This window comes from Hyperolius riggenbachi, chromosome 12, assembly GCF_040937935.1.
Source record: "Hyperolius riggenbachi isolate aHypRig1 chromosome 12, aHypRig1.pri, whole genome shotgun sequence".
In the NCBI taxonomy this organism is placed as follows: Eukaryota; Metazoa; Chordata; class Amphibia; order Anura; family Hyperoliidae; genus Hyperolius; species Hyperolius riggenbachi.
The window spans coordinates 198,286,023-198,299,373 of NC_090657.1; the positions used below are offsets into that span (position 1 = coordinate 198,286,023).

General features: G+C 46.6%; 1 protein-coding gene across 8 annotated transcripts in view; it reads left to right on the forward strand.

Annotated features, from left to right (window-relative positions):
* Positions 1–13,351, forward strand: part of EYA2 (EYA transcriptional coactivator and phosphatase 2) — a 252,785-nt gene that overhangs the window by 10,213 nt on the left and 229,221 nt on the right. For 3 of the 8 annotated variants that reach the window (XM_068262947.1, XM_068262944.1, XM_068262949.1), the window contains exons 2-3: positions 3,466–3,656; positions 4,553–4,591. The exons of 2 other annotated variants lie outside the window; for them this stretch is intronic. The gene's annotated coding sequence lies outside the window, so the exon portion shown is untranslated. Of the gene's footprint in view, positions 1–3,465; positions 3,657–4,552; positions 4,592–6,505; positions 6,589–13,351 lie in introns of those variants that run through there. 3 more of the 8 variants (XM_068262946.1, XM_068262950.1, XM_068262948.1) reach the window with 2 other exon arrangements.

Below are 13,351 nucleotides of genomic sequence, written 5' to 3' on the forward strand. Positions count from 1 at the left end.
CCAAAACAGCAGAACGAGAACAATAACATCAGAAATCCCATCATGCTTTGCACAGCATCAGGGGAAAAAAGCCCGGGCAGTTTTCTTCTGTGCAGCTAAAAATGAGGCTTGTATAAGAGAAACAAAGTTCTGATGCTGTGAAACTGTTAAAGAAACACCAGGCCTTTTCAGTGCTGCTGAGTCGATTTTTAGTCCAGAGGTTTACTTTAACTGAGAGGGATATGGATGTTTCCTTATAAACAATACCAGTTGCCTGGTTGTCCTGCTTATCTCTGTGGATGCAATAGTGGCTGAATCACATCACACACCTGACACAAGCATGCAACTAATCCAGTCTGACTTCAGTAAGAGCACCTGATCTGCATGCTTGTTGAGGGGCTGTGGCTAAAAGTATTAGAGACACAGGATCAGCAGGAGAGTCAGGCAACTAGTATTATATTAAAAAGAAAAATCCATATCCCTCTCTGTTTAGGTTCCCTTTAAACAATTCCAGTTGCCTGAAAGCCCTGCTGATCTATTTGGCTGCAGTAGTGCCTGCCCGGCTTGCGACCCCCCCCCCCCCCCCTGGTTCCCCCTTTAACCACTTGCCGACCGCTGATTGGCGTAATGTCCTGGGGCTTACATTTGCAGGAGATCGCGCGCAGCCTGTGCGCGCATCTCCTGCTCCGCTCCGCCTTCAGTCTCTGAGCGGCGATCGCCGCTCGGGAGACTATAACGGCGAAACCGCCGCTTAATTGTACTGTACAGCGCTGCGATCTGCAGCAGCACTGTACTGGGGACAGCCGTGTGACCCCTGGGGGACAAGAGAGCGATCGGCTCTCATAGGCTGAAGCCTATGACAGCCAATCGCCGTTATTGGCTGCCTGGGGGGTGGGAGGGACGGAGGGGAAAAAATAAATAAAAAAAATACATAAATTTAATTTAAAAAAAAAATAACGTAACTATTTATATATAAAAAAACAAAACAAAAAACTGCAGGGGCGATCAGACCCCACCAATAGAGAGCTCTGTTGGTGGGGACAAAAGGAGGGGGGAATCACTCATGTGCTGTGTTGTGCGGCCCTGCAGCTTGGCCTTAAAGCTGCAGCGACCAATTTTTAACAAAATAGCCTGATCACTAGGGGGGTTTAAGCCCATGGTCCTCAAGAGGTTAAATGTACCACCCCTTGGTTCCCACGCAGTGCAAAATCTCACCTGTCTTGCTGCCACGACTCTGGGCCTCCGTTGTCACCCCCCCACACGCGCCACCACATGGCCACGCATGCCTAGTGCCACACGGGGGTAACGGCGAATGACATCAAAAGTCGTGGCAGAGGGACAGGTGAAATTTTACACTGCACAGACACCAAGCGGGGGAGGATTTTTCATTTGGGGCGACAATGGTTAGCGTTCGTCGGACATCGCGATGTTGAACGCCTTTTCCACCACCACCTGATCAAAGAATTGCGACTGAGATCTTTCCTTCATGTCCGATTGACGCATTTGAGCGATTTCTGCCAGAAATTGGCCAAATCATTGCTCAAATGGACATGTTGCAGCACCCATTTTAATTGCGTTCAATAAAATTACCCAATTAGATAGTCGATCGGGCCACAATGATGTATGGTCACCTTAAGGCCTGTTTGGTAAACAAGTTTCAGCAGCTGTGGAGAAGTTCACGTGTGTTAGCTGGGTAGCTTATGACACGCTGTGTTTGTATACAGGGGAAACAGAGGTACGATGAGCGGTGTGCAGCTGGCGGAGGAGCGGCGCGAATAATGGGATCAGCAGGGGATCGACATGGTTGCGGTTGATTAAATCCACCGAAATGGATCACTCATGGGTTGAGGGTCACAGGCTGCAGTACACACTGTCGGCGGAGTTGGTCATTATCGGCCGCCTCGAGCGATTTAACTACTTGCCGACTACTCCACACCAATTGGCGTGAGCAGTGCGGTAGCACCAGGACCGCTCCACACCGATTGCCGTGAACGGCCTTCTATGCGGCTAGTAGGAGATCACGCGCAGGCTGCGCGCGCATCTCCTGCTTGGAAGGCAGAGCTCTACTCCGCCTTCAGTCTCCCAGCGGCCGCTCGGTGACTGTTAGATGGCGAAACCGCTGTCTAATACCTGTGTACAGTGCTGTACTGGTCACAGCCGTGTGACACGGCTGTCAGCTCCATAGGCTGGGGAGGGATCGGCTGTCATAGGCTGAAGCCTATGGCAGCCGATCATGCTGATTGGCTGGCGGGGGGAGGGAGGGAGAGGGGCAAAAAAAAACAAAAAAAAAACAGTGACATTTATTATAAAAATAATAAAATATTTGTCCCAAAAAAATAAACAACTGGGGGCGATCAGACCCCACCAACAGAAAGCTCTGTTGGTGGGGAGAAAAGGGAGGGGGGGATCACTTGTGTGCGGAGTTGTGCGGCCCAGCAGCTAGGCCTTAAAGCTGCAGTGGCCATTTTAGTAAAAAAAATAGCCTGGTCACTGGGGGAGTTTAAAACCGCGGTCCTAAAGTGGTTAAGTCAGGTGTGTGTACTAGCCTGAAAAACAGGAGCTGTTCCTTTGCAAGTTACTGTGTCTGTCCTACAAGAGTAAAAGGCATCCCCAACGTCCCTTTAGATCTGCATGACTTCTCTAGTCCCTCTGATTTTCTGTATCAGTCTTTCCCTGTGCATGTTTAAAGGGTTATAGGGAAACCTCAGAATGTGCTTGCTCCTGTATCTCAGTTTTTTGTTTTTATTTTCTGATGTCCCACTTGGCAGTACATCGGTATCAATGGGGTGAGTAGTAAGATGGAGGGGCTCCTCCTATTGGCTGGCTCCTTTGCCTTTCTATTTTACCGAATGCTTGATTGCTAGTTACCGACACAGCTCCTGGCTGGAGGTAAAATGCAGAACATCTCACTTGTTTTACCGCATGCTCTAATCTTTGTGGATTGACATTATTTTTAAGGGTCCCATACACTGAGCCGATTAGCGGACGATCATTGGCTTGCGGACGATTTCGATCAATTTCAATCAATCTAACATGCTGGAAAATCTAGGTCGATCTGTTGAGATTGCTTATCATTTTGCATTGGCCCTAATGGAAATCTGATGGCAAAAAAAAATTCCATCAGATCGATTTTCAATAAATTTTAATACTGAAATCTATTGAAAATCTGTTCCTAGTAAAATGTTCCTAAACACATCAGATAGATCAGAAATCTATCTGATGATTTATCTGCTGCTAATCCAATGAGTGTATGGCCATCTTTAAGCTGTCAATGGTTTCAAATAAAATAGTGCAATACAGGTGTCAAAATGTCTTTTAAAGTACAAAAAACCTTTCAGTGAAAATTGCCCTTTTTTGGCAGGGGGATAGTGGGAACATTAGGCTGCATTTTTGTCTATACCATTGCATGCCACACAGAAAGCCATGTCTGGAACCTCAGGAGGTAAGTGAAAGTTCCAGAAGCTTGTGCATTTCTTTTTTGTTCAGTGCTGGGTTTCACTGATGTGCTTAGAGGACATCCTGCTCTAGAATCCCCCACCTGAAAGGGCCAATGCCATCTGCATCCGATATCGCTGAGTATCACTACTCTCCAGCAAAGACACAGCTGAGCAGTCCCGCTGACTGGGGTGCAGCTTGGGCACACACACAGGCCGCAACATTCTGGACTTCCACATAGGGTAAGTACCTTTTCAACTCTTTGAAGCCTTTGTACTTAAAGCGGGATTGTTAGCCACAAAATCATTCCCTTTACCCACTGCTGTGTTTATTATGTAGTCTACATCCTGACCCTACATTGCAAGCATTCCAATATAATCATAAATGTTTCTGCTGTAATGAATCTTATGTCAGTCAGCCTGGCTCCTTTCTGGTACATTGCCAGGGAGAGGGAAGCTTGTTATCTCCCCTCCCACATTCCTGCTTCTCACTGTTGGCTGAGGGCAGTTCAGTGTGACAGGTTGAAAAGGGAAATATACTTCACCCCTCTGCAGAAGCTGTTAAAATGTTTTATGTGCTGTGCTCACATGTTTACAAAGCAAGCTAGACATGATAGTGCAGTTTGTAGGAGGAAAAAAGAGTAAGGGCCCTTTTCCACTAGCGTGTTTGCGCTGGCTGAATCGGAAAGTCGCAAACCGCTAGCGATTTTACAATCGCTACGGTTTGCTTTTTAACATAGGAATCGCGGTAGGTCATTTCCACTACCGCGATTCGTTTTTTACAGCAACGCGAACGCGCGGCGGAGCGATATTTGCCGCGATTTTGCTATGCAGTGCATAGCATAGCAAAATCGCGGCCGCAAACGTCGGGAAATCGCCGGTAATTTTTTAGCTTTGCGATTCAGCAATCGCTAGCGTTCAGCGTGAACGCTAGCAACTGCTAGTGGAAAAGGGCCCTACGGGAGGAAATTACATAAGAATTGGCTTCAGTCAGAGGCAGAAAAGATAGAAAATACCTGGAACAGTTTTCTCTTTTTCTACTATGTAGAATTCACTGAAATCAAAAGTGGACAGTACAATACATATGTTATGTAACTATAACAAGTATTTGTCTAATTATATATGTGTTTTTTTCCTAGGATAGTATGGCTGTCCCTGCTGCTTTAAAGCTTGTCCAGGTAAGAAAGAACAAAATCTTTATGTACCTAAACGGGTCCATAATCTATTACAACACATTGCAGCCACTACCTATACTATTTGGTTTTGAATCTGGTCATAAGTACTACCGCCAAGCAATGTGAACAACAAATAATTGTGGGCACAACAATCGTATTTGAAGCTAATTCAGGATCACCGTTCTTAAAGTGGAATATAACCCTGCATTTCATCTTTGCTCTAAAACATTATTTACAGCATATTATATGCAACCAGCATATTTTTTTTTCTAGCCCAGCATTCGAAGGGTTACACACAGAGCTTGAAAGTTCAGTGCAGTGAAATGTAGATGCATCTGAACTTTAGATAATGGCCTCAATTCACTAAGCTTAACTCCTGTCTTTAATAACTCTTCTGAGCTGTTTTACAGTTATCACAATTATATCACCATGGTGATAACTGTAAAACAGCTCCGAAGAGTTATTAAAGACAGGAGTTAAGCTTAGTGAATTGAGGCCAATGTTGTTGTAACAATAGTGTCAGCAGGATAACGGATTTCCGATTATGTGGTGATCTGCAGTATCACCAATAATACAGATACTATATCTGATTATATGGTGATCTGCAGTATCACCAATAATACAGATACTATATCTGATTATATGGTGATCTGCAGAATCACCAATAATACAGAAATAGTTAGCAAATGGCATGTAAGACGTGACAAAGTCACTAGCTTTATTGCACAAAGTGTAGTGATTGATGCAAACAGTAATTTTCTGATAGATCCTCAGCGGTAACCTCACCAGTGGCGAGGGCCCACTGGTGAGAGAGAGTAGTCGGACAGATCAGGTAGGCAACAGACGGGCAGACAAGGTACAGAATCGGCAGGCAGAATCGAAGTGGAGTTCAGGCAAAAGTCGGCAACAAGATCAGATGGGCAGAAGCACAGAATCACAAGGCAAAAGGATAGTCGAGAGTTCAGGCAAGGTTGATACACATAAAGACAATAATATCAATTATAATTATAGCTATCAAACAATTCCTATCTCTGTGTGAAATCCCCGGTTATCTCCCGGATCAAAGCACACTGGAACTATCTAAGGTCTGAGCTCTAACACAAAGTATTCGCAACAACAGACAATGAGCAAATGAATCTCCCAGCTTAAATACAGAAAGCAAGCTTGAACCGCCCGCCCAGAGGGCTGAACCAATCAGCAGCGTGTGATTGGCAGGTTGGTGTCAGCTGACTGCAAGATCAGCTGACCCGTCTCCTCAGATTATAAAGGCCCTGCCGCCCCGCCCGCGAGCGTGCTGACCTAATCTGATGTGCAGAGGAGAGACCTGTCCTGCCAGGGGCTGTGCAAGATGACTGAGAGGATGCGGCCGCCGCTGGGGCGACGTCCGATGCGGAAGCGGCGGCCGCAGCACTCTCCGCTGGTGAGGTAATACTGCTATACCTGACAGTTATCTTGTGTTTACTTAAATGTATCAAGTGAGGAATGTGACACATTCTCTGACGGAGAAGCTGCTGGAGACAGAGAGACACTGAAAGCTTGTCTGCCTGAATGATTGAATTAATAAAACCAGTTATTAATAAAATGCAAAGTCAGCTCACAAAACAAAAAACTGTACTTTTGGAAACCTATAACTTCTAAAGGAATAATAATACTTATGCACAAATGCAAATATGATAACCGTATGGCATATAAAAAGTAGGTAAACATGTTTTTATTGAATATTATGTCAGGGTTTTAAACCTCTTTAACCTCCTTGGTGGTATGATTAGTTCAAAAATGTAGGGTCTAAATGCGGTGCCATTTTTTTCTGCTTTTAGACCCTGCATTTCTTCTGCGCATGTGCAGGGGTGCAGCCGGAGCTCCCAATGATACACCGGCGACCACTCGCCCTCTCATGTGTAGAACCTGCTGACCCATTGGGGTTGCCAGTGGGACGCCGTAGAACACCGGAGCTGTGGCGAGGGACCCAAATGACGTCTAGGGGCTGTAGGAAGCCCCAGGTAAGTAAAATTAGATTTCATTTCTCATCTCCAAAGTCCTTTAACCCCTTGCCAACCGCTCCATGCCAGTTGGTGTGAACGCGACGGCAGCCCCAGGACTGCTCAATGCTAATTGTTGTGCAGTCCTGGGGCGAGGTTTTGCAGGAGATCCCGTGCGCCGATGTGCGCGCATCTCCGCTTGAATGACGGAGCTCAGCTCCGTCATCAGTTTCCCAGTGGCGATCGCCGCTAGGAGACTGTTAGACGGCGAGACCGCCGTCTATTTAAGGCAGCGCTGTCTCCCTGGGAGGGTCAAAAGCGATCTGCTGTCATAGGCCGCTGCCTATGACAGCCGATCGCTGTGATTGGCTGGTGGGGGAGGGAAGGGGAAAAGAAAATTAAAAAAAGGGGAAATTTATTTAAAAATAACAAATAAATAAAACAACATGCCGACTGGGATCAGAACCCACCAACAGAAAGCTCTGTTGGTGGGCAGAAAAGGGGGAGGGGAAATCACTTGTGTGCTGAGTTGTAAGGCCCTGCAGCAAGCCTTTAAAGCTGCAGTGGCCTAAATTGTTAACAATAGCCTGGTCACTAGGGGGGGGGGGGGGGGTGAACACTGTGACACTAAAAGAAAACAAATAGATACCTATGTAGAGGGAAGGCTCTGGATCCCATAGAGCCTCCCGGTCCACTCTCTGTGCCATCGTTCCACTGCCAGGCCCTGGTGAAATTCCATGTATTGGTACTCCTCTCTTCAGTAGGCTTCGGAAGCACTCGCACCATTAATACTGCACAAGCGCAAGTCTGGACTCAAACACATGCAGTATGGACCTGCTCATTGTATAGAACGCAAGTACTTCATGAGTTCTTCCAGAGGTGTAGTCAAACAGTTGGTTGAATAACTTCTAACAAGGGGGACAACGGTGGACCGAGGGCGTGGAGAGAGGACCAGGAAGGCTCTGTATAATCCAGAGCCTTCTTTCTACATAGGTAAGTATTTGCAGTAACTTTTTTTTTTCAGCATCCCTTCAAGGACCACAATCGTGAAAAGTTTTAAAATTTAAAATACATGTAAACATTAACAAATAAGTACATTTCTTCCAGAGTAAAATGAGCAATAAATTACTTCTCCCCTATGTTGCTGTCACTTACAGTAAGTAGTAGAAATCTGACATTACCGACAGGTTTTGGACTAGTCCATCTCTTCATGGGGGAATTCTCGGTATGGCCTTTATTCTTTATAAAGACGCTCCTTGAAGAGGATTTATACAAAGATGCTGGCCAGTCTCCCTGTTCGCTGTACATTGTTTTAGCAGTTGAACGGAGCAACTGCCATTCACTAAGTGCTTTGGAAAATTAAGAAAACCCTAAGAATCCTCCATGAGGAGATTTCTCAGATTTCTACTATTTACTGTAAGGGCCCTTTTCCACTAGCGGCGTTTGCGATGCTGAATCGCAAAATCACAAACCGCTAGTGAATTTTTTAAATCGCTACGGTTTGCTAAATAACATAGGAATCGCGGTAGGTTATTTCCACTACCGCGATTCGTTTTTGACTCAAACGCGATCGCGATGCGGAGCGATATTTGCCGCGATTTTACTATGCACACTACAGCATAGCAAAATCGTGAACGCAATCGCCGGAACTTTCCTTCATTTTGCGATTCAGCAATCGCTAGCATTCAGCGTGAACGCTAGCGACTGCTAGTGGAAAAGGGCCCTAAGAGACAGTAACATAGGAGAAAAGTAATTTACTCTGGAAGAAAGATACTTGTTATTTGTATGTGTTTAGATGTATTTTAAATTTTACAATTTTCGCGATAGTGGCCCTTTCAGTATTGCTTTAACTGGTTGCCGACCGCGTCACAACAATGGGCGTGGCAGCCCTAGGACCGCCTAACGCCGATTGGCGTAAAATCCTGGGGCAGCAGTTTGCAGGAGATCGCATGCAGGCTGCGCGCGCATTTCCTGCTCGGGGGGCGGAGCTCCATCCCTCCTTCAGTCTCCGAGCGGCGATTGCCTCTCGACTGTTAGACGGCGAAACAGAAACTGCCGTCTATTTACTTGTACAGGGCTGCCATCTGCGGGCATAGGGTAATAAAAATAAAAAAAGACATATTTTTAATAAAAAAACAAACCTTTACATCTTGATTAAAAAAAAAAAAACCACTGGGGGAGTGATCAGACCCCACCAACAGAGAGCTCTGTTGGTGGGGAGAAAAAGGGGGGATCACATGTATACTGTGTTCACTGGCGCACGGAGGGGGGTCTTCCGGGTGTACAGAACACCCCCCTGCACCGAGACCGGAAGTGGGTATATTCGCAAATGCCTCCTCTAACTCTGAGCAGCGGCAGCCACAGATGCGCAGCTGCCGCCTGCTCATATGTGTGCAGCCGCGAGGAGGACTCTCTGAGTACAGCAGGGGGGGCCCGGGGGGCTGCGGCCGGCGCAGATACATTACCTGTCCTTTCGGCGGCGGCTAGTGATAGCGTCCCACTGGTCTCCATGGCTACCTTCCGGATGACTCGACGTGACGTCACCACGCCAGCAGCGGCGGCCGCGCTCCTCCCCTGAAGCCTGATTGGACACTTCAGAGACAAGTCCAGACCGGGGAGACAGAGCCCGCTGGAGTAGCGACGCTGATGAGCTCGGGTCTCTCCCCTCAGGCAAGTGCAGCCAGGGCCGGCGGGGGGATGTTTGGAGGCCAGCCATTTCTGGCTACATATTACTGGGTCATATCTCCCTGCTGGCTACATTATACTGGAAACATATCCCCCTGGCGACATATACCCCTGGCTACATGACTGGGACATACCCCCTCTGGCTACATATACTGGGCACAATACCCCCTGGCTACATATACTGGGGACAATTATACTCCTGGCTACATACACTGGGACATATACCCCTGGTTACATATACTGGGACATATACCCCCTGGCTACATACTGGGACATATACCCCCCGGTTACATATACTGGGACATATACCCCCTGGCTACATATACTGGGACATATACCCTGGCTACATATACTGGGACATATACCCCCTGGCTACATATACTGGGACATATACCCTGGCTACATATACTGGGACACCCCCTGGCTACATATACTGGGACACCCCCTGGCTACATATACTGGGACATAAACCCCCTGGCTACATATACTGGGACATAAACCCCCTGGCTACATATACTGGGACATAAACCCCCTGGCTACATATACTGGGACATATACCCCCTGACTACATATACTGGGACACAAACCCCCTGGCTACATATACTGGGACATAAACCCCCTGGCTACATATACTGGGACATATACCCCCTGACTACATATACTGGGACATATACCCCCTGGCTACATATACTGGGGACATATACCCCTGGCTACATATACTGGCCACATATACCCCCTGGCTACATATACTGGCCACATATACCCCCTGGCTACATATACTGGGGACATTTACCCCCTGGCTACATATACTGGGGACATTTACCCCTGGCTACATATACTGGGGACATTTACCCCTGGCTACATATACTGGGGACATTTACCCCCTGGCTACATATACTGGGGACATATACCCCCTGGCTACATATACTGGGGACAAATACCCCTGGCTTCATATACTGGGGACATATACCCCCTGGCTACATATACTGGGGACATATACCCCCTGGCTACATATACTGGGGACATATACCCCCTGGCTACATATACTGGGGACATATACCCCTGGCTACATATACTGGCTACATATACTGGCCACATATACCCCCTGGCTACATATACTGGGGACATTTACCCCCTGGCTACATATACTGGGGACATTTACCCCCTGGCTACATATACTGGGGACATTTACCCCCTGGCTACATATACTGGGGACATATACCCCCTGGCTACATATACTGGGGACATGTACCCCCTGGCTACATATACTGGGGACAAATACCCCTGGCTTCATATACTGTGGACATGTACCCCCTGGCTACATATACTGGGGACTTGTACCCCCTGGCTACATGTACTGGGGACATGTACCCCCTGGCTACATGTACTGGGGACATATACCCCCTGGCTACATGTACTGGGGACATATACCCCCTGGTTACATGTACTGGGGGCATATACCCCCTGGCTACATGTACTGGGGACATATACCCCCTGGCTACATGTACTGGGGACATATACCCCCTGGCTACATGTACTGGGGACATATACCCCCTGGCTACATGTACTGGGGACATATACCCCCTGGCTACATGTACTGGGGACATATACCCCCTGGCTACATGTACTGGGGACATATACCCCCTGGCTACATGTACTGGGGACATTTACCCCCTGGCTACATATGAAATCTTTATCAAAGGGATAGTAAACTAGTATATGTGTGTTTTGTTTCACTATGAATGCTATATTGTTCTTAGCCGAGATAAACCTTTCCGGAATCCCCCCCTTGAAAATCCTGGATTTGCCCCTGGTGTTGTGTGGCCCTGCAGCTTAGCCTTAAAGCTGCAGTGGCCCATTTTACATAAAATCGCTTGGTCACTAGGGGGTTTAACACTGCAGTCCTCAAGAGGTTAAAGTGACCCCGAGGTGAGAGGGATATGGAGGCTGACATGTTTATTGCCTTTTAAATAATGGACATTGCCTAGCTGTCCCGCTAATCCTCTGCCTCTAAAGCTAAGTACCCACGGGGGTACAATTGTAGCTGTCGCCGCACACGGGAGCGTGTGCGCGACAGTTCGGCGGCAGTTCGGCGACAGCTCGTCGCCAAATCCCTCTGCATCCACACGGCAGCAGAGGGATTAGCGATGCGGCGGAAGCTGTCGCCGAGTTTCCTCCCCCCCCGCCGGAAGCTCCGTGTGGTGTGTGTGGGTAGCTGTCGCTAGCCCGCATACACATGCGGGGCTAGCGACAGTTCCGGCGAGGTTGCGGCGACGACTGTAGCCGGCGATTGAACATGTCAATCGCCTGGCGACAGCTCCGACGGGCGACGGTTCGGGGCGCGCGCATCATACACACGGGGGAACTGTCGCCGCAACACGCGCGTGCCACGCGGTTGCGGCGACGGCCGTCCCCCGTGAGTATGGGCCTTAATACTTTAAGCCATAGAACCTGAACAAGCATGCAGAGCAGATGTCTGACAAATCTGACAAGATTAGCTGCATGCTTGTTTCAGGTGTGTGATTTAGACCTTACTTACCGGGAAGATCAGTAGGACTGCCAGGCAACTTGTATTGTTTAAAAAGGAAATAAATATGACAGCTTCAATAGGTCTCACACCTCAGCATCTTATTAAGTCATTTCTTTTTCTTTGAGAGGCAGCTCAAATAAGACATTTGGAAATAAGCAATCGATCTATTCATACATGTGGAATAGCCCATCAATGCTTGAGTTCGGAGGAAGGTTGCAGAGTATTTCGTGCTTTTGGCAGTTATTTGTGTGACTGTGGCCAGCTAGGTGTGTCACATTTGTTATAGAGCCAAGAGGAATTGAAAATTTACACCCCTGCTTTCTTTCCTCAGAGTGAGAGTCTGATTTCTTCTGGCTGTGAAAAACTGCAATAAAATTCAAAACAAACAGTTTAAAAAAACAATAACTTTTCCTAAACTCCCCCTAGATTAATTTAAACTTTTTAAAAGTATTTTCAAGGCTTTTGTTAATATTTTAACTCGGCCAAAAGTAAACTGAACAAGTCTCCAGTGGGGGAGACACATGGGGAAAGACTGTCAAGTTGTACATATATTTTCAGCAGAGTTTTATGTCTCAGTTTGCAGAGTCCTAACCATCCTATTAGAGGATCTCATGGACCCAACATCTAAAGGGATGTTGCAGCTATTTTAACAAGTTATATGTGTGCTAAGGGGGAATCTGGGAGATCTATTTGCTCGTTTCCTAATCATAGTGGCTACTTAAAGGACACCTAAAGCGAGAGGGATATTGAGGCTGCCATATTTATTTCCTTTTAAGCAATACCAGTTGCCTGGTTGCCCTGCTGATCTTCTGCCTCTAGTACTTTTAGTCATAGCCCTCAAACAAGCATGCAGCAGATCAGGTATTTCTGACATTATTGTCAGATCGGACTAGATTAGCTGCATGTTTCTTTCTGCTGTGATTCAGACCCTACTGCAGCCAAATAGATCAGCAGGACTGCCAGGCAACTGGTATTGTTTAAAAGGCAGCTTCCATATACTTCTCGTTTCAGGTTTCTTTTAGGTTCCAAGAATGTAGTCGTCCACAACATCAAAAGCCAACGTTTGACATGTATTGTTCATGTAGACAGATCCATCCGGGTGGATTTGTTTAGACCATAATCTGTGTTATGGTGGCCACACAAATTTATTTTCAACTCAAGAATTACGGTAATTTTTTTCTGATTAAGTGTAAAATTTCAAAAATCTGACCAATGTATCACACGTGTGTTCTGTTTTTCCCAATTATGAAAGGAAAAAAAATTGTCTATACTTTAATAAATTGACAGTCTACCCTACACCATTTAATTTTCTTAAAAACTGATCAGAAAAATCCAACACTCACAATCGACTTATATTGATAAAAAAATTGAAAATTCTTGCGCCCCCCTCACTCCCCCCCAAAAAACCTTTAGACTTTTCAGGACAACCAATTGTTTTTATTGAATCGCTGTACCATTGGATCATTTCAGTGTCCATTTGCTTTCTTAAAACAGAAAGTATTTGCAATAACTCAGCTTTGTTTTATTTCCCACGATACATCACTCCCGAATATGCAAATCATCTCTTTA